The 19,282-nt window shown below is 38.9% G+C and overlaps 1 long non-coding RNA gene across 1 annotated transcript; it reads left to right on the forward strand.

The window, feature by feature from the left end:
- Nucleotides 1-7,839: 7,839 nt before the first annotated feature.
- Nucleotides 7,840-18,997, forward strand: LOC141751035 (uncharacterized). Its single transcript, XR_012589848.1, has 3 exons — nt 7,840-7,950; nt 18,400-18,497; nt 18,884-18,997. It is a non-coding gene; the product is annotated as an uncharacterized LOC141751035 (long non-coding RNA).
- Nucleotides 18,998-19,282: the final 285 nt, after the last annotated feature.

Below are 19,282 nucleotides of genomic sequence, written 5' to 3' on the forward strand. Positions count from 1 at the left end.
CCATCTTCGCCTTGATGTATTGGCATTTTATTGTGGTTTAGGACCAAGAGAAATGCAGAAATATGAGGTAAGTTTCTGCCATTATATATTAAAAAAAAATAGAGTGAGTAAGAGAGAAGTTATTTAACATGTGATTTGCATCAAGATCAAGATTTGTTCCTTAAACTGATTTTTTTTAATCCTTACATATTTTATTGCTTTAGCTCAGGTACGTATAGATGCAATTACTTGGTTAGGCAGATTACTAGGTTTATGCCTCTAATGTGACAATCAGGTCTGCTTTGTCTGTGACAGCCACTTTTCCAGTTATTTTTTATTAATAATAATTTCAGAATTTCTGACCATCAGATTATCACCTAAACCACTGGCTTCTGGGTTCTTTTTCCTCTCTACCACTGACAGCCTCTTTAATCTTGCATTCCTTTGTCTCTTTTCTCTACAGAGCATGAGACTTTTCAGCACAATGAATCATCTGGAGTACTTAAGCACTTTTTGGCTTTTAATCAATCATCCCATTTTTATTTATTAGTCCTTTTTCCATTGACACTGCATAACATAAAGCCTTCCCCAATGAGCTTGTAATGAAACCAGTACGAACTGTGGATAATCAGTCCTTGTTTGAGAGGTAGTCACTGTCTCAAAGAATTGTGCTAAAAAAGTAATTATAGCCCAAACTGTGAGACTCTCAAAGGCTTTTATGAACACCCTATTCTACATGCACATTTCAATTTACAAGGTTCATTTGAATCAGTGGCTAAAAAGAATAATGCATAACATGGGTGACAGACACCCAATACTTCAGATTTACACATTCAGTTGATTCCTTAATGTCACTATTCAGTGACACCATCCATTTCTTCATTGCCTAGTTCATTGGTATAGTATTTTTGATTGAAAGACAGTTTGACACTCTTACAATTCCCCTACATGGGATTCTGTTACTGTCGTGTACTCCCTCTTTCAATTTCACACCAATAAGCAGTGCAAAACTGAGAGAAAAAAGCACAAAACTTAGTCTTCATGAATGCATGACTGAAAATGCTTTCAATGTTTAAGATGCAGCAGCTGCTGACAAAAGCTTGCTGGTGGGCTGTTCTTTAGCACTAAGAACACAGTCTTTGCCATATGCATTATATTGAAAAAAATTCTATGCATTGTCTGGCAATTAATCCATTATTTGTATGTTAAAACAAGATTTAGAAGCCAAAAATCTGCATACCATTTAAAGAAAATGGCATGTACTGTTTAAAGTAAACCACATGTTAAATAGCATTGCTGCTAGCCTTTAAATTGGCAAACATACCCATCCAGTTCCTGTTAAATATCATTAAAAAATTATGCTCAATGAGAAGTACGGACGTTAATACTTTATGATAGCAGCTAGAAGTGCCAGTCTTCAGCCTGAATGTAATTTGCCAAGACTGTCTAAACACACACCACAGAAAAATACCTCTCTAGAAAGGCTTATAGACTACAGGGAAGGCAAAAATCCCAGACAGACATACAGACAGAGCACAGGTAAATCAAAAAACTATCGGTTAACGTAGTAAGTGATGATCTCAGCACAGTCATTGTCTGAGCTCTGATTTTGGTAGGTTTAAGTCACTTGCAGAAGAGTCTTGAGCTGAGAAATTCTACTTAATTTGTTGCTAATCAGCACAAACTTCGGAGGTGGGCCTGCTCTGGTTTGAGTGGCTCACAGACCGCAGCCCCTCGGGGCTGTCCCTGCCCAGGGTGGATCCCTGCAGGCCACAGTTTCCCTGAGGGCTGTCCCTGCCCAGTCTGGGTCCCTGCAGGCCATGGTCCCTCAGGCTGTCCCTGCCCAGTCTGGGTCCCTGCAGGCCTTTGTCCCTCAGGCTGTCCCTGCCCAGTCTGGGTCCCTGCAGGCCACAGTTTCCCTGAGGGCTGTCCCTGCAGGCCTTTGTCCCTCAGGCTGTCCCTGCCCAGTCTGGGTCCCTGCAGGGTGCAGCCCCTCAGGACTGGTCGTCCCCCCTTTCAGCATGGAGTCCCCCCCTGGAGCGTGTCCGCAGTCCCTCACAGCTATAGGCTTGTTTCTTAACTATTTTTGCGGAGGGAGACCCTTTATTTCTGTGCCTGGGTGAAGCTTGGGGTTTTACACTGCGGTCCATGCTGGTTTCAGATCCAGCTGGGACCGGTTCTGGCCGGCTGCTGGGATCCCCTCAGCACCCGCCCTCGGCCTCCTGCTCTGCACCCCTTCCCTCAGAGCCTCCCGCAGTGTGCAGCAAAGGGGATTTTGAGGAGGTAAATGGAAAAAGGATGGTGACAGCAGGGAATTTCAGATGTCAAAATAGACAGTGGGGATTATGAAAGATTCTGAGAGGCCATCTAAGAAAGAAATTGCAGTTGATTATGGTAAATTTGGCAAAGCAATTTACCAATTGAAAGAATTGTCACAGTGTAAATATTGGACTATTTAAGGCTTTTTCTTGTTCTTGCTTTTAAATTCTTTTGGCAGTACTACCTTAAGTAGTATTTGCTTGCATTTGCAATGTCTAGTTTAAAACCTATTAAAGACAAGAACATACAGCCCAGCAGTGAGCAATTAGTACAGTCTTGCCCTGGTGATAGAGTGTTCTGGTTCAGTTAATATGCAAGCTGCCATCATAGTGACAAGCTGTATACATGATAAAATAATCCACCTTTTGACAGGTACCTCATGTAATAATATCATATGGCATTAGGAGTCAAAGGGGGAAAATAACCTGAAATTCAGTAGTAACAACTATGAAGAACTTAATACTTGAGGTCAGATTTTGCAGGATGCAGAGTGAGATTTTTGAGTCTTTTTATTTCTGTCCTCACTGCATCATTAGATTAATATGGAGGTTTTTTCAATTAGTATTCATTTCAGTTACTCACTACTAGTGATGCATGTGGTGAATACTGAAAATACCAAGACAATTTATCTTTAATAGGCATATTTCACAGTGTGTTGAGTGACCAAAGTCAGCTGTAAGCCAAAGATAGACCAAGGTGGAAGGAATGGAAATGGCGAGAAGGGAAACTGCAACAATGGATCAGGTGAGGTTGTTTTTTTCCTGCTGTGATAGTGCCAGGGACTGGCACTGAGACTGGTGTTCTTGTGACAGGTATTGGTATGGGCACAGATCAAGAGATCGTCCCTGCCCTGAAAAACTTACAAATTCAAATAACAAAACAGACAAACTGCAATGCAGAGAGATTAAATTACATGCCCTTTACTGTCTGGACAGCAATGGAGTATTTCCACTGCAAACTGCAGCTTGGTGCTGGGACATTGGGGCTTTCATGAGCTATGTAAAGTATCCAAAGCAGACCACATCCACATACGCTTCTCAGATAGAAAGGAAAACTCTTCACTGGTGTTATGATTCAGAATTTATTTTAAGAGAAACTGTAAAAGATACTTTAATTATACTGTTATAGATTAATATTAAGTCAAGCAGTGAACCATGAGACAATTACTTTTTATGGTTTTATCACTTTATGGTAATTTTTAGATACATTTCAGCAGCATCCACTGGCCCCAAGTGTCATCAGGGCAGCACTCAAGACAAGAGCTGCATACAGGAGTAGGTAATTGGTCACTGCTCTGAAGACCCTATATAGTAGATATAACACGCGCTAGGTGGGAGAAAGAAAAGAACCACGGGTTGCTGAAGTGATTGCACTATGGCCACACAGATAATCTAGCAGAAATGGTTACATATCTTGGTTCTGGCACTTGCACTTTCTACTTTCATGAATCATTGCTCCCTAGCGAGTAAAACAACTTTTCTACAAATATATTTGTCTCTTACAACCCATTTTTGCTAAATAGGTTTCAGCTAAGGAATTGCAGTTTAGTTATGCATTTATAAACAGTTTTCTTCACGTGGGATTATGTATTAGGCTGCTTGGTATCACATGATTCTGCTGCATGTCTGGATGACTTTGAAAAAAGGTTTTTTCAGGTTTTGAGCTAAATTATATGGTATGTTAAAATGTATGAAAACCAAAATTTACTAATATTTACATAAATGTTCTGGTAGTATTAAATAATACAAGCAGTAAAATCACCATTTCTATTCATAAAAAATATTAATGAATCAATCTTTATATCATACAGCCAGCCACAGTCCTTAAGATCATTAAGGATTTCTGATATTTATTTTACAATATGGCAAGGTTTTCAATGGCAAAGAAAAATACAGGAATATGTATTGCAGTGTTTTTCAAGAGTACAGTTCTATTTATTTAAGCAACCTGTAAAAGGTAAACTAAGAGAAGTGATACACAAGCCCAAGTAGCAATTGTGTATTTACTCTGAATTGCTCATGTTTGCTTCTGAAAATTCATAACCTGAGGTAGAACTGAACAATGAAAGAGAAAAACCAAGCATGTAAAATCAATTGATGTGCTGGCTAGCTAGCAGAACATCTTTATTTTCAATAACCATGTTCAACCATGTTTTATATCTATTTATCACTGAACTCGTTGGGCAGAACAAAAAAGGTGCTAATGTTAATACCTCATGAATATGCACAGAAAATGTTCCCTTTTGGTTAAATATCAACATTTATACTAACCTTTTTGTTCTTTTGTGTTTAATAATAATGACAGATAGTGGGTGCTGTGGGCTAAGACCGTTCATTGACACTGTTCTCTTGGGTATTCTTGACATTTAATTTCAAGACTCACGTGAAATGAATGTAGATCCTGTATTTGGTTTTTGCATATTAAGCATTTCTAAAAAAAAAAAAAAAGGCAATAAATGTAGGGCACATCCTCAGAAATACCATACAATTTTTGAAAGCAGACCCTCATTTTTAGGGAGAAATAGCGTCTGGTGATCAAAATGAACCCTCACAAATGCTTGCTGACATTCAAAAGAGAAGACGGGAGTTCCAGATTAGTATGCTTGCTAAACTGTTCTGACCATGAACATGAACAGCACATCAACATCAAGCCTACCTGGCTTATACACTTGTTTTATACCACCAACAATCAATGTGGTATACTGTTCAGTTTGGTGTGAAAAACTCATGAATGTATGGAAAATATGTGGATTGTCCTTCAGGGGTAGAAGGCAGAAGGGGCAGATAGACAATGTGAAATAATTTCATGTATTATAACAACTCACTTGTAGCAGTTCTGTGTCATTTAAGGTTGTCATTGTATCAGTCACCGAATCAGTGCCAGCACATATGTATGTATATTTCATGTAAGATGTGGTTTTTTTTTTAGTCTTTGAATGTTTTGGTCCATTTCAGTGCAGTATCTACAAAGCTTACAGCTACCAAAGCTTGTAATATCGAAATTAACCCTGTTCATCCACGTACAGAGACTATTTGTAGAAATACCATGGGAGCTGAAAATATGTAGATCCCTCTCCATTCCATCAGCGGAAACGTGTCATGCCTTGATACAAGATGCATGTAAAACACCTACTTGCAAATGATGTCACTGTCAGAAGGGTGACAAGTGGGTCCAGAAAGTACAGTTCTGTAGATGATAACATGCAGAAAGCAACTCATTCTTACCTGAGTTTACCTTAGGTTCCTCAGTCTGTTTTACACAAAGCTGCTCTTCAGTGTGGTTAGGTATCAAATACCTGTGAACCTGCTTTATCTCCATGTCTTCAGTTTGATTCCTGGAAAGAATGGAGGAGTTCTTTAAGGAACAATGCAGGACAGTAATCACTTGTAAAAGCTTATGTGTATCCCAAGGTCAGGAATAATTTGACTGGGCCCAGGAACCCCAGAATTATTTTTAGTGACCATATTTTAATCTTACATAGCAGATTGAGCATTTAGAGTAAGCACTGGTTTGCTGTGTATCTAATAGCTGTGCTCTGGCAAAATTACTATTCTCCTAGCAGAGAAGATAACCAATGTTAGAAAGTTGTCCTTATTGCAGCAAATCTTGCTTTTATGAGTTCCCAAGTAAATTCAGCAGATGGCCCCTGTGATGTAGATAGAGTACTGTTACCTGTAATGCCCTGACTCTGCAATAAGGAGGAAGGGTTTTCCCTTTTCTTTTCTGAAGTTACAAATGTTCATCATTACAATTATTTGAATGGAAAAGACTGTGAAGAATTCATGGTTTTTCCTTTTAAAACACAGATGTGGTTTGCAAGAATTATTTCTCTCCTACTTTTTAGTCTGATTTAATGGAAAGAAAAGTTTTGACACTGACAGTGTCTTGATGTGTGGGCTTGTGTTGGTTGAATCCTCTTGTGTTCTTGCATCTGTTGTACAGTCTGCTAGTACAGACTGTATAATCGTATAAAAGATTTTAAAACACAATCAGAAATGACATTGTGTTTTTAACTTTTTTGAAGAATCTAGATCTTGCTTGGCATAAACAGTAGACTTATTTCCGATATATTGCAGAAAAAAACCCACAGAAATCTTAGAAAAATGTATAAAGCACTTATAGGCAGGTAAATCAAAATTTCCTTGGGTGACACAACATGTATTGTCTAATTTCAGACAGCCATGTGTCATGGTATTCATGTATCAGCTTTCAGTGATGCTTTTATTTTCAAGACTCAGTATTTGCTAAGCCCAGCACATTCTCTAGAGGAGTAAATATTACTAGTCTCATCCTATACCTGAGAAATTGAGGCATGAGTTGGTGACAGCAGTAGTTTAACATCAAACATACTATTAAAAAAGAAAAGGATGATTAATGAGATGGGGGCCTAGATGCCTGGGGTTTGCTATCAAATTCTGAGGCTCATATCTGTATGTAAACATCAACATGAGGTATTTAAATATTCTTCCTAGAAATTGAAGCCAAATGAATAAGGTTGTATGGGATAGAAAGAAGAGCATTTTCTCCTTGATCTCCCCAAAATGGTCTCTGTATGGAGACAATTTGTAAGATTGTGATGTTCATGTAGAGTAGGTTGACTTAAGGCTAACACAAGTTTGCAAGTTAGTGATGAAGAAGAAGGGATGAGGGGATTATTTTCCACAGAGGGAGTCCAAATAATTTACCTCCGTATTCTCTCTTTACTTCCAGTTCCTCCTTCTTCAACTTGCAGCTGAGAGTTGATAAATGTAGCTTTGTCATGAAAACGCAAGGGGAAACGAACAGTATGGTAACTTTTAAATTTATGGTAGAAGTCTACTTAAAAGATGATAAAGTATCAGCACAGGGAGGAAGATACCATGACTACTATATCCTGCAATGAAAAACAAGTCTTGTCCTGCCTGTGGTTGCAATGCTAAGTGGGTTTTCATCTAACGTGCAATCAGAGCACCCTGTGTGAAAAGAGATGCTCGCTGATGATCAAGCATTTGAGAAACAAGAGTGCTCAGCAGGTTTTAAAGGAAATCAGGTGAAATCTTCCTCCAGATGCCATTGCTTTTTTATATGCTGTATTGCACTGATAGAATACAATGGTGCATCATCTGTCATGTCAGTGTATAACATAATGTATTTGTGATGAGTAATGTCCTGAACACAAATTTCATTGCACCACAGTAGAATTTATCCATTTTATACTCCCCTTGGCCTGTACATAACCAAACCCATCAGGCATGATTTTGCACAGTGCAGAGGCACGGTATTGATCCTGTGTTAGTGAGATCAATGCTACATGGCCTCTGAATTACCTTTGCCATGTAACAGGATGGAGAATCAAGAGCTAGGTTGGATAATTCATCACAACCTGAAAGTCAAGCTGTGAGGGGGTTGGGAACTTGACTAACGATGAGGATCCTTCCAAACTGCCGTGGGTTGGGCCAGGCTGGCCACTGAAATGAGCAACACTTGGTTCCAATGGCTGCCCTTGATTACAGAGTATAGAAGTAGAGCATGAGGTGGGGCTGCCCAATGGGATTCTGGAGTGCAACAGAGCAGGAGCTCTTGGTGGTGAGTTCCCAGAGACCTGTGGCAGGCAAAGAGGTTAGTGAGAGGCTGAGCAGAACCTGGGGAACACACATACCACATCAGGAAGAGGTGGGTGAAGCACTTTTAGAACTTTATGCTTACAGACAGGTTCATTTGCATGGACAGCAGTGCGGCAGGATCATGAGAATTACTTCTGGGAATGGAGTTTAGCTCTCTGTAGGCACAGCTTTCTCTTTGTTTTGTTAATTGCTGATCTCAATAAGTCCTCCTAGCCTAACCAAAATTTTGAGGTTTGTTTTGTTAAATTCATGTGGAGAGTATAGTTTGGGAAAGGAGAGGCTATAGCATAATATGCGTCTGTATTTTATGTGAGGAAAATGTTTATCATCCCTTTGATTGAATCAAGTAACGAATAGATGTGAACTAGGGAGCGTCTTACGGGGGAAGGTGGGGAGGCATTTTTAAAGTCCTCTTATTTTTCTTCAGTGGTTTTGTAGAGCTGCTCATAGGCCTGAGCTACCTATTCCTAAACAACAGTAGATATTATTATGTCCCCAGGTCTCCTGCCTGTTCCTAGCAGACATAGTAGATTGCCTTTGAACCTTACTTAAGACTGGACTGGACTGGAATAACAGTATCTGCGTAAGGGAGGGCCCTCCTCTGTCGGCTTGCAAAATGCCGAGTAAAGATTTGTGAGAGGAAGCAGGGGCTATGCAGTCTTTGGACTAATTCCGCCACTCAGTAGCAGAGGATTCACGACTCACAAGCCAGATGCAAATGCATTTTCCCCAGGGGAAAAAGGGAATTAAAGGAAAAACTGGAACTGGGGGAGCAAGCAGGAGTGTGAAGTTCAGGTTGCTCTCTCTACCCCTTTCCCTTGTGCCAGAGGCTGCTCCAAGGCAGTGCGTTTTACTCCCCATAGCTAAAGGCTGTGCCTGAAGGCACCTTTTAGCATTATCCATTTATACTAAGCCTGCACACCTGAGACCAGCCACAACAGTTGAAAAGATTTCACAGAGGAAAAATCACACTCTGCCTGTGGTTCTCAAATAAAATAAAAAATCCAGCTGGCTTTGTTTATAAAGGGAATGTGTTTCTTAAAAGCAATAGTTTGCTGCCAACTTGAATTAACACAGGCCTTCAAAAGGAATTTTAAGAACAGTAACATATTGCCACACCCAGTCTCCCCCCACTCTTCAACAAACAGGTTGGTTGTGCGTGTTTAAGTTCACTAGATGTCCTGACACATCTCCTTCTGTGTTAGTTTTTTTTTTTTTAAATTATGTGAACTGTTTTTAAATAGTATACCTGCTAGTTTAGAGATAGCAGAATTTTAAACAAGGTCTGTGGTGCTTCTGTAGAAGGATATGCTTTTATAGGAGCAGAACGATGGTAAAAGCTATCTGCTTTAGACAGAGCCCCTTTGATGGGGAAAATTCAATCAGATCTCTTAAAAATGCTTTAACAGAATTCTTAGAATTCTTTCTTGTGTTTCTGCCACTTTCCTTAATGTCTGCAGTTGGTGATACTTTATGCTTGTGCTGTACCTGGGTGTCTTGGGACACTCCTGTGTGATGGTGTTAATTTCTTTTTCTTTAAACTACAGCAAACATATCCACTCAGTTAGAAACTCTGTCTAGAGTTTCTAACTAACTCTGTTAGTTGAGGCACATTACAAAAATACTCTATCGTATGTGAATGGCTAGGTTCCTGTTCTCTCAGTATAAGAAAGGCCAAGGTGCAGCTGCAACAAATCAATCATTAAGATGATAGGAAACAGCAGGTCAGCTTTGCAGTCCAAGCATAAATTTGAAGGTAGTTCTTCTTTCGAACCTCAACAAGGTTTCTTGGAAACTAGTTTGCTAATTTATATCTTTTGTCCCTAAATAAGCAATTGTGCAAAATTAGGAAACGTTGGCTGAGAGAACAGAAAAGATGATGTCCATGCAACAAAATGGTTTCCCAGACTATAAATTGGGAGTTCTTGGTCAGAATAACTTTTTATCATTTCTTATCCAGTGGTGATAGCTTTGCGCTTTATTACCATTTCCCCTATGCTATGATGAGCCTTAGTCAGGGCTTTGTGCTGATGCATGTGCAGCGGTGTTTAAGGTAGTATAAGAGGACAGGAAGACTATTTTCTCTGTTTGTGAGGAGTACAGCTGGTTTGTGACTAGCCAAAGTCTACCACGGGCAGGCTTTCCTCAAAAAAAGGCCACGAAGCTGACACTCCTGCATGTTAAGGTTGCTAAACTGACTTTTTCTATGCTGTTAAATTAATTTTTTCATGTCTGCTCCTGAAATGATGTGAACCTCCAAGCTCTGATGTGGCACCTTTTCCCCTGCCTGGAGCTCAGTTTCTTCTTAGCATTTGGATTATAAGAGAAAAACAACAGAGCAAATCCCTTTATGCAATGCAAATGTTTTCGTGTTATGTAGTAACTCAGGGCTGTTTTGATAGGAGGAAGGTCATGGTAAGAAAATGACATTCTTCAACCCAGAGCAAGTTTGATATCACTGCTATTGCTAAAGAATTGTGGTTCTTTTAGGTGGTGCCCAAAGCATATCTACTCAGTGCTTTCTACTCAGGCTTACTGCAGTTTTCATAGGAATTTTAGCTACTGGTGCCCCTGAAAACAAGCTGAAAACTTAAAAACAAACAGACAAAACAAATAAAAAACCTCCACAAAACAAAGGTATAAGGAAAACTTTGAAGTCAATAGATAGGCTTTAAAGGGCTTTCACTGTTCTCTGAAGTGCTGTTAGCAGAAACAAAAGAAAACAAATTGAAATAATATAGTCTCAGTGCAGACCTGTTTGCATTCCTCACTGATTTTGATTGTTCTCAAAACAGCAGAAAATCTCAGGTTGTGGCAAGAGTGGGATGACCTCATTTCAGAACTGAACGAGATTCCTTTGGCTCCTCTGACTTCTACCAGGACAGGCTCTGTAGGGGTGCACAGTTCTGAACTAGTAGGGTAGAAAGGTTCTCTTTCCAGTTTCCTCCTTGTACTTAAGTATCAGAACAGTGATGCCCTTTCCTGGGACCAGCTGCAGCCCGGCTGGGTTTGTTGCCTGTATTGTGAGAGTTGCACTCAATCATAAGTGACCTTCCTGAATTCTGATGGCTTTAAAGGTATGGTAAGAGGTTAGAAGTTAAAAGGGAAATGTAATAAAAAAAAAAAAAGAAGAATTTCAAGGGAGAATGGTAAATATGCTTGATGCTTTATGAGGAATGCTGATAGAGAGGAGAAGGAAAATGAGGAGAAAGCATAGGACAATAGTTGGCTGCTGATAAATGCAGTGTTGGTGGTGCAGAAATGTGCAGAGGATTAGTGGCAAGAACAGGTTAAAACGTGGCACAGTGAGAAAGAAAATATTTATAAAGACTTCAAGAGGATGTGGGTTTGTAAGTAGAGGAGGGCTTTTTCAGTTTCACAGAAATGGCCATACTCCTTAGGGTAACTGCAGAATCCTCTTGAAACTACGGGGGGTGTCCCTTAAGGTGAATATAGTTGTACAAATTGAGGATTATCCAGGGTAATGTAGTAAGTTAAAGGATCTCAGGATTTGCTGTTACCTCCAAAATTACTAAATTCTTACTAGCCTTGTTGTAAAAAATCGTACATGCTGGATCACAGAGCTCTCGTACCCCTTAAGGCAAGGGACATCACAAGGCCAATATGTTCGTATGACTGTCAGTTTCTAAAACACTTAAATGGTATACAGCTTTGCAGGATTCCCAAGTAAATGCAAGAATACCGAGAGCAGCTATAGTGAATTCATTGTTCTGAAGATTTCTTTTGGAAAGCTGAGCTTAAGACCTTGAGAAAAAGAATGTATTGTAAAGCTGACTGGAATATTCCCTTCTCCCAGAGAATATCCCATTTTAGACTTGAATGAGTATTCTACTACTCATATTAGTTTAAACTTATAAATGGTTATTCAGTCTTTCTTCATGGATTGGCGACAGTATTTTGGCATCATGGTAGCTGAAACAAAATAGATGGCTTATTGCTGTATGTTTTTAAGAAGCAGCTGCCTCCAGTAGCAGAAGGCAATAGTTTAAAAAAAAAAAAAAAACAAAAAAAAAAACAAAAAAAAAAAACAAAACAAAAAAAACCACCAACCAAACCCACCCCAAAAGAAAACAATCAACAAAAAAACCCTCACAGGAAAACATGCAATTCCGGTTATATTTACCCCCAAAACAGTATTTTGCAGAAAGATGAAAAATGCTGTGTTTGGTAAGTGTAGCTGGTTGTCTTATTTCTGCACAGAATGAGTTAGGGAAAGCCATAGTGTATGTGTGTGGTGGCTCACACCCCATATTTTTACTGGGTGATTTTGAAGATGCTATATACCAAACAGGGCAGGTGGCCTCTTGAGCTAGGCACATTACAAATATAGGTGTGTATACGGTGTTCTGTCCCAAAGAACTCAAAAGATAAAGTACTAGTACAGAAAGAGGAACATGGAAACAAGCAGAGTGAATGACATAATTTTAGATTGCTTCATGCAAAGAATGTTTTGTCTGGAATGTACAGTTAGTAAGTGGTATTTTATACTGACAAAGATGTTGGATGTTGAGTGCATCTGAAAAATCTGACTCTATATTAAGGATTTTCTTGCAAGACTGTGTTCCAGTCGTGAAGCAGACCAACCTGATGACTTGGTGCTAGGACTTCTTACTGAAGAAGATGTTCCTTTTGCTGCTTCTGTTTGAATGTACAGCATGTGATTTCTGTACAGCAGTTTTGTGTATTTTAATGAGTGAAAGATTCAGTGGCACATTAAATTCAGCTTAAAATTGCTTGTCTGATCAGGATGAAGTTGGCTGCTAAAGACAACAGCCTTCTAAAAATGCTCACTCTGTAAATTATTTGCATTCTCTTTAAGAAGAATGATTCACTGCTAACAAAGAGGGTCAGAAAAACATAATCTCATATTGTGATTGTATTTGTTGTAGAAATATTCCAGCATACCCAGACTGTTGTGCTGGCTGAAAAAAAAAAAAGAAGATATTCTAAAATGCCTCAAACCCACAAACAGATAACCTTGCTACTTAAAACAGCAGGTGTGGCTGACCCAACGCTAAGCAGAGTGAATAGGAATTAATCTGCTGCTCCCCATGTTAATTAAGCACTTCAGACAGACTATGATGTACAGGTACATTTTCTCTCAGACACCAGAATGTCTTTATTGCTGTTTATATTGGTTTGGGTTTTTTAACCTCTAGTTCTGATCCCAAAATAAACTAGGTAAATTTGTTATAGAAGCAGACATTGTCATGCTTTCAAAGATGTCATGCCATTTAAAGCCCACAGAATGAATGCCAGATTTTCTCATTCACTTTACCTGCATTTTTACATAGCTCTAAATTAAGTTATATGTCTACATTTGAACATGAAGTACGAAGAAATACAGCATAGAAGAACAATAATAGGTAGAAATGCTGAGAACTGTTTTGACTATAGCCCCTTAGAGACTAGGCCAGAGTTCTTACAAGCTGTGTGAGTTTTGATTTGAGAGAAAAAATTTCCAAAGCATCTTAAGGGTCGTTGCCCCTGCCATTCGTGTCGTTTGAAATATTCCCTTGCTCTATGACTTGTCTTTATTCCTAAATTACATGAATGTTTCTAAAATGAGACAAATTGCACAGGCAGTTACATGGCTTGCCCATACAGCCTGCCTCTTTACCAGGTTACCAAAAAATAACAAAAATACATACATCTGAAAGTATGTTTCATTAGTAGATCTCAGGCTTTACACGGACTGAGACATAAGGAATTGACTTAATTTGGTTGAATTATATGTGTAAGTAATATCTTATACAGGTATGGTATACTAAAAATAAAAAAACTACTGCAAATACATGGCTTGACACAAAGGTCACATTCAGGGTGGAGGCACTTCTAGTTTACTAGTTTGCTTCATAGTGGTGTTTTTAAAATATAAATTCAACTGTGTTGATGTACTGTTATACTACTTATACTCGTAAGAAGATGTATAGTTTGATGTGCTACTGACACTAGATACAGATTTTCTTTTAGCTAGAGAGACTCTTGTGTTGCGGGTACACACTGTTCTTTTTGTCCCCATGGCAGATGTGTACATTTAATTGATAACTGCAGTACCTCTGCACCTCCAGGCATATCTCATTGGACTCAAAGGTTCGCATAAGGGTGGATTTGTATCTGACAGCCCACCACCACTACAAAAAACTATTGTCAAACCACAGAGATGGTCATTGCACGATAGAAATCATGGGGCTGTTACTTTAAAGCTGTTTTGTTGACATAGCTTCACAATTGTCAGATTTTCTGTTTTGCTTTAGTTAAACATGTAGTTAAATGTTTTCATTAATAAGCTTCAAAAAGTAAATCTTTCAGACTAAGTTGACTAAAGGAAACTCAATGTCCTAAACCTAATTCTCTTGATAGAACCAGTGTTGGTCTGTTGACAGAAAAGAAACTGAAAAGACCCGTAGGCTGAAAATCCTCAGTGCTAAGCACTACCTTGTCTGCAGCTTGCAGTCAGGAATTAATATGTGGCAGAGAAGAACAAATTTCCCATTGCCTGCTTTCATGCTGAAGGGTTCAGTCAATGAATGCTCAGGAAGAACTCTACAAGTAGTGAAAGAATAAAACCTGCATTGTCCTTGTGCCTTCTCATCAAACTGTTCTAAAACTTCTTACAAGTATTGCAATAAAAGAAAGTTTTATGGAAAGAAGGTACATAACTGACATGTAGCAATTTTGAGACTTCCTCCCTAGAATGGGAAGCAACATAGGGAAAAGCAGAAAAATGCTTGTTTGAACTTACATTAAAGTAGGTGATGGAGGTAGCTGCTGTGAATTCATCTGAGATTGGTACTACAGTGCAGGAGGCTGAGTAAAGGGTGCAATTTTATCCTTACTATTCAGCTGAGAAACTAAGATGCAAGAACCTGTTCAGTGTGGGCTGCAGGACCTGAACACAGCTTCTCTAAACAGCTAATAACCTGTGCCATGGAGCTGCCCTTACTCCCTTGCTTGTCACATCTGCAATCCCTTAATGAATTGGAGTATTATATCTCCCCTCTGTTGTTATTCCAGGAATTCCCTTCAACATTTGATAAGCAGCAGTGCTCATCGACCTATTCCAGTAGTGCTTTAGGTGTTATTTATTGGTCACTGAATGTGTCCTTTGGGGTTCTCTAATTTAATTGGATTTTTTCAATTTACCTTTGTTTGTCTCTGGTATATTGCAAACATAGTTAATTGCATGTGAAAGTATTCCTCCTAGAATAATAGTAATAGAAACTAGAATATTATGGCTGTGTTCTCTACCTACTTATCATACAGCAGTGTGTTTCTATACTGCACGCTTTTTTTTATTAAGCACTAACACAGCATTTTGTAAAATGTGGGGATGTGCCATAAACACAGACTGTCTTTCTCTATTTAGATTAAAATTTCCTTTTGAATATTGCCCTTCTTATTGTAGCTTAATCCAAGCTCACACAGCTTTCTGACCCTTTTCTCTGGTTGCTTTCCAGTTATGTATCTGAATGCTGTTCCTTGGTACACAGAGTCCAATTCCAATAGAGATTAGTGTGGTGACTGGTCTACTTAAAAGATGCTCTGGTTTATGATTTTATTGGCCCTTATAGCTGAATTTATTGGTAATATTTTGTCTTCAGAAGCATGGTTACCATAGTACTGTTGTCAATGACTTTTAAATTATAATCTACATTACGTTATGGTTTAGGAGTTTGCACTGAGCCCTAATCTATTGGTACGTCTATGATGTATTTAAGGTGGCAGATCCCAGACTTTCATGAGGCTTAGGATGTCCTTGTGACCCAGTGACAGTGGGGTCTAGCTGAGAAATTTGAGCAGTCTGAAGCAATTCTGGCTTCTTACAAGTTCCATCTGCCATTATCATTCACATACCATAGGCCTTTAAGGAGATAGCACTACATCATTTCGGCCTGGGATGGACAACAGGAGCAGGAAAGATATTTGGATTTATTTGTTGTTATTTGCTGACAGATGTCTGTTTCTGCAGGGGAGAATCTCTGGTGTCTCAGATGGATAATTCCTTTTCTTTCCCCTATTCTCAAAGTCAAAGTGTCCTTTTCCCAGTTGTACTTTATCTTTCTCTCCTGCAGGATACTTTCTGATGTTCCTTTTGATTTTGTCTCAATGTTTTTGTTCCAGCCACAAGGATCATTTGACAATGTTTCAAAGTGCTTTATGATGTTGTTAGGAGAATAGTCATTTTCCTATGGTAAATTGTATGAGCATATTTTTGCGAAGGAGTAATTGAGGTACTTGAAACTTCTCAGTGTACTTGAAAAGTTGAAGGCTGCGTTGCAAGTGTCTCTTACTGGCCTTGAGTGAGTATGAATGGTTAAAATTCTTGTGTGATTATGAACTTAATGTTGTGTTGGTTTGACCACTCCCAGGACCTTTACTTAGATTTTGGCCTGCGGGTATGGAGTGCAGCAATTGCACATCTGGTTCATCTGGATCAGGGTCATTGCTCTCAGTTTAGCTTTACTACAGTGTCAGTGTTTATGTGCTGATGCATATGAACTAGCTTTCAACCGGTTGATTCATGAGCTGTTTTCTAATAGCTGCAGCACCACAGAGACTTCTGGATTCTTCCAAAACTACCTGGGGAAATCTGTAAACACTCAGGAGGTTAATTCCTGTAAAACCTGGAGTTGGTGCAGGTGGATTGCTAGCAGTACCTAAGTCAGCTAGTGTAAAGACACCTTAGAGATGTGCTGTGTCACAGAGGTTATTAGATCAGCGAACTGCTACTGGGTGATGGATTCATGATTGCTTGACGATTCCATTCATGGAAAGGCTATAAAAGGATCTTTGCATGTCTTGGGGAATAAATCTGGCTTCTGGCTCACCTTGAAGCATGCCTGCACTGCTTCTGATTCCCATCTGTGAAGTTCTTTGGATATTGAGGGTAGAATGGAAATAACTGAGAGATTTTTGGTAATGGGAAATGGTAATTTTACTTATAACTGTTCCTTATACAGGCTGCCTAAAAGAAAGGGTGAAAGAGACTGCTGTAACTACTTGATGGTTCGAGCAAAGCTTTTGCTATTGCAAAGAAAATTGAGGATTTCTATTGGTTGGGGTATTAGAGCAGGACCTTGAACTTCTGGGGAAGGACGTAGGTCAGGAGATTTTTGACATGAAAATTTCCCAAGTGCCTCTACAAAGCTGCACACTGATACACCTTCATGGAGATTCCAGCCTATCTTGTTAGGTGCTTCTTTGGTTGAGTATAAGTAATGGTATTTTAGGAAATCTTGAGGGGGGTGGGAAATATTTCTAAAACTACCTTTCTCTCGGTGAGCTACTTCTTTATATTGACATATACAGATGTGCAATAGACATGAAGAGTACAAGGCAGGCTTGGCAGCTGGTGCAGCAGGATCAGGGTAGTGGAACAAATGTTGGAATGTATTCACCTTATGCCAGAAGGTGCGATTCAGGAGAAAAATATTATGAAACTGCTGCCAAAGTCTGGTGGGTCGGGGACTTGTAACGTTTGTCATTTAGCCCTTTTGGTGTTTCTAAATAACAGTTGAGAAAAATGAGGCAGGCTGGTGTTTTCGTGACAGAAAGAAAACTTGATTTCTTCTTTTCTGAAAAACGGGTAACAGGGTAATGCAAGTCCAAAATTATGTACCACAAGGCACCTGCAGATGAACTATATGTGCTGATCCTTTTTGAGTTTTTAGACTAATATTATATAAAATGAGAAAGCCACATTAATTTTTAGTCAGTTTGACTGGATCTCAACATAGCTGGGAATGACTACTGGTTAAATAATTCCTATGAAAAGAACAAAGCATTTAAAAAAAAATATAAAAATCTTTTCTTAAGCCCAAGCATTACAGCAGTCCAGAGATGATTGCTCAAAATTAATTCATCTAGCAAATCCTCTTAGTAGGAATGCCCTTAATCTGACACATCGAAAGATGTTCACTACTGTGAAGTCTTTCTACTACATAATCCATCTGTTTCATATGAGGGGTTGTCTGGCTTGGAGCTTCCAGGAATTCTCTGAAGGTAGGTGGTATAAAATACTTGTGTGAGATCTCGTACTTGTAAATTTGAAAAACCACTTAATTTGGTTGTAGTTGCGTTAGGAGGTTTGAAGATGCGGTCAATATACCTTGAATTAAATGTTTGTAAACAGTTAAAAGTTTTGGAAGCATTCCACTAGATCACCTACTCCTTTAAAGGATCAGAAATACAACAGGCTTTTGATTTGATCCTGTTAAGTAAGAAGGCTTTATCTGAAAGAGAACTTCAAATACCGGGACCACTTATCCAAAATAAAGACAAGCTCAACTTTTTCATACGCTGTACCCACCCAACTGATTGATCCTAAGCAAAGTTTACTTTGCCTTATTCACTAGTTCAATTATGAGATGGAAAATTGACTGCTATTAATCATTGGAAATTTCTTCATATGATTTAAGAATGTTTGTTTTAAGAAGAAATAGCAGAAATAACTTTTTACCCTTGTTCCAGCCAGATTGGCATAATACCCAAAACTACAGAAGATCAATCCCTGCTTTGAACTTCTGGATCTATTGATGGAAGGGCAGACATTTTATCTTGACAGAAGACAAGGTCAGCTCTCTTATAAAACTTGGCTCCTATGTAAATACAAATCTAAGTGGAGCAAAGAATGATTTTTCCTGATTTATGGTGTGACCCAAGTCCTGTAATGTCCTTCAGGTCTGATTTAATGCTGGCGCAGTCTCTGGGTTTGACTTTCTAGTTATTGGCCATTCATCAAGAAAATGGATGAATTTGATCTATTGTTTTCTCAGGTGGGCCACTGCTTCTACTATGTGCTTCACAAAAGTTCAGAGGGATTCAAGCCAAAAGGGAGGATTTTTCTTTTGATTTTTTTTGTCCCCTTTTGCCTTAAAAGTTTTCAATGTGAAGGGTAGAAAAAAAAGTCAGGAGAAACAAACACATTCTAATGTTGAATTATTGTCCACATGGACCAGGTTGAAGATGTGCTGAACCATGCTTTGACACTTCCATACATGTCTAGATTCACCACTTCGAAGGACTCAGCAGGAAGAAGTGAAACAAAGAAAAAATTATGAAAGTTCCTAGGGATTTCAGAAATACCTTCTGCTGCTGTCTTTCTGAGTGCATAGGTATGACCTTTGATTAATAAGAAAGGTATTGAAATGGCATGTGCTGATTTCAGTGGTGAAAGTAAGGAATCAGGAAAGAAAGGCCACAGGAATCAGCCAGTGAAGTGAAGCCGGCTCCCACTGTTGTCTTCAAATGAACCATTAACATCCTGATAAATACGCACGACAATGAGGAGGCTACTTAATTTGACACTTAGGTAATTTCCCAGGCAATTCAACCTGTTTCCTGTATCTGGGTTCAAT

Source organism: Larus michahellis, chromosome 14 (assembly GCF_964199755.1).
Source record: "Larus michahellis chromosome 14, bLarMic1.1, whole genome shotgun sequence".
Classification (NCBI taxonomy): domain Eukaryota; kingdom Metazoa; phylum Chordata; class Aves; order Charadriiformes; family Laridae; genus Larus; species Larus michahellis.